This window comes from Propithecus coquereli, unplaced genomic scaffold (assembly GCF_000956105.1).
Source record: "Propithecus coquereli isolate 6110/MARCELLA unplaced genomic scaffold, Pcoq_1.0 Scaffold568, whole genome shotgun sequence".
NCBI classification, from domain to species: domain Eukaryota; kingdom Metazoa; phylum Chordata; class Mammalia; order Primates; family Indriidae; genus Propithecus; species Propithecus coquereli.
In genome coordinates this window covers 395,491-398,219 of record NW_012151596.1, presented here as the reverse complement: position 1 = coordinate 398,219, position 2,729 = coordinate 395,491, and the positions used below count along the sequence as shown (strand labels likewise).

General features: G+C 34.0%; 1 protein-coding gene across 1 annotated transcript in view; it reads left to right on the top strand.

Moving 5' to 3' along the window:
• LOC105821316 (disintegrin and metalloproteinase domain-containing protein 32-like) overlaps window positions 1-2,729 on the top strand; it is a gene marked incomplete at its 5' end in the record, with an annotated part of 177,515 nt that overhangs the window by 162,835 nt on the left and 11,951 nt on the right. The gene's annotated exons all lie outside the window — the stretch shown is intronic.

Sequence of the window (2,729 nt, the reverse complement as noted above, 5' to 3'; positions counted from 1 at the left end):
AGATATTTTAAAATCTTTGTTTTAATACCCCTACTTCTGTTTTCAGGAATATTTTTGATTTATTCTACTTTTGCTTATTTATTATCATTTCAATAGAATTTTTTAAAACACAACTTTATTTTTATTACCAGTTGAATGTTATCACATAGAAAAAAGAAAGCATTTCAATAGAGCTGATTTTCTTTATTTCATTTTGCCCAACTTGACTGCTAAAGATACCCTAAAGTATTTGGAGTCAGTGGGTGAAACTGGGAGGAAAATATTTTGCAGAGAGGAGTTGAAATGAATAGGGATCACTGATAATTGAAATTAAAGCTTATAGGGAAGATATTTAGGAAAAAGCTACCAGCAATTTTAATTTATTCCATTTTATTTCTGAGCATTATGGGGGTGCAAACATTTTGGTTACGTAATTTGCTTTTGTGCAGCTTGAGTCAAAATTTTAAGTGTGCCCATCACAAAATACCGTGCATTGCACCTGCTAGGTGTGAATTTACCCATCCCTTCCTCCTCCCTCACTCCTGCTTGGTTTCCATTGAATTTTAATACCATATGTGCACATGGGCATTGATCCATTTGTTCCAATTTAACAGTGAGTAAATCTGATATTTGTCTTTCCATTCTTGTAATACTGAAGAATGGTCTCCAGTTCCATCTAGGTTGTTAGAAAATGTTTCCATTCACCATCTTTTATGTCTGAGTAGTACTCCATAGTATACATATACCACATTTTTATTAATCCACTAATGTATTGATGGACACTTCGGTTGATTCACGTCTTTGTGATTGCAAATTGTGCTTTACTACATATTCCAGTGCATGTGTCTTTCTGATAAAATGATTTTATTCCTTTGGGTAAATGTCCAATAGTTGGATTTCTGGATCAAATGGTAGGTCTACTTTTAGTTCTTTGAGGTATCTCCATACTATTTTCCATAGAGGTTGCACTTATTTGAATCCCACTGACAGTATATAAGTATTCTCTTCTGTCCACATCCATTCCAGCATCTGTTGTTTGGGGACATTTTGATAAAAGCCATTCTCACTGGGATTAAGTGATGTCTCATTGTGATTTTGATTTGCATTTCCCTGATGATTAGAGACTCTGAGCAATTTTCCTATGTTTATTGGCTTTAGTCTATCTTCTTTTGAAAAGCATTTGTTTGTCTTTGACTACTTTTTTATGATTTTGTTTGATGTTTTCTTGCTGATTTGGTATAAGAACTTGAGTTCTTTATAGATTCTGCTTATCAATCCTATATCATATGTATAGCATCCAAACATTCTCTCCCATTCTGTAAGTTATCTATTCACTCTATTGATTGTTCCTTGGCTATACAGAAGCCTTTTAATTTCATCAAGTCCCATTTATTAATTTTTTGTTGTAGCCGTGATTGCCATTGGGGTATTCTTCATAAATTATTTGCCTAGGCCAATATGTAGAAGAGTTTTACGGCATTTTCTTCTAGAATTCTTACAGTGTTATACCTTAAGTTTAATTCTATTATCCATTGTGAATTAATTGATGTGACTGGTGAGAGGTGTGGATCCTGTTTCATTCTTATACATGTGGCTATCCAAATTTCCCAGCACCATTTATTAAATAGGGATTCTTTTCCCCAGGGTATGTTTATGTCTGCTTTGTCAAAGATCAGATGGCAATATGAGGATGATTTTACATCTGGCTTCTCTGTTCTGATCCATAGTTCTATATCTCTGTTTTTGTGCCAGTACCATTCTGTTTTGGGTACTATAGCCTGATAGTATAGCTTGAAATCTGATAAATTGATGCCTCTCAATTTAATCTTATTGCTTAAGGTTGCCTTGGCTATTCAGGGTTTTTTCTGGTTCCATATGAAGTGTAGAACTCTTTTTCTTAGGTCAGTTAAAACTGACTTTGGTATATTAATGGGAATTGCATTAAATCTGTAGATCACTTTGCATAATACAGACATTTTGACAATGTTGATTCTGCCAATCCATGACCATGATACATTTTTTTCATCTGTTTACATCCTCTGCTATTTCCTTACTCTGTGTTTTGTAGTTCTCCCTGTTAAGGTCTTTCACCTACTTAGTTAAGGTCTTTCACCTAGGTATTTTATTTTCTTTGTTTCTATTGTTCAAGATATTGAGTCTTTGCTTTGATTCTCAGTTTGACTATTGTTGGGATATATGAATTCTACTGATTTTTGAGCACTGATTTTTGTAACACGAAACTTTGCTGAATTTATTTATCAATTCCAGGAGGATCTTGGCAGAATCTTTGGGGTTTTCTAGATATAAGATCATATCATCAGCAAAGAGCAATAGTTTTACCTCTTCTTTCCCCATTTGGATACCCTTGATTTCCTTCTCTTGTCTGATTGCTCTGGCTAGGACTTCCAGCACTATGTTGAATAAAAGTGGAGATAGTGGGCAACCTTGTCTGGTTCCAGTTGTAAGTGGGAATGCTTTCATGTTTTCCCCATTCAGTATGATGTTGGCTGTGATGTCGGGCACTTTTTTTGTTGGAAGATTTTTTAATGTTTTTTTTCAATTTTGATACTTGATATTGGTGTTTTCAGGAATTCCATTTCTTTCTGCTTGAGTTCAGTGAGGCTGTGTGTTTCCAAGAATTTTTCAATTTCCCCCATGTTTTCCAGTTTGAAGACATAGAGATTTTTATAGTATTCAGATATGATATTTTATATTTTCATAGTATCAGTTGTGACTTCTCCTTTTTCATT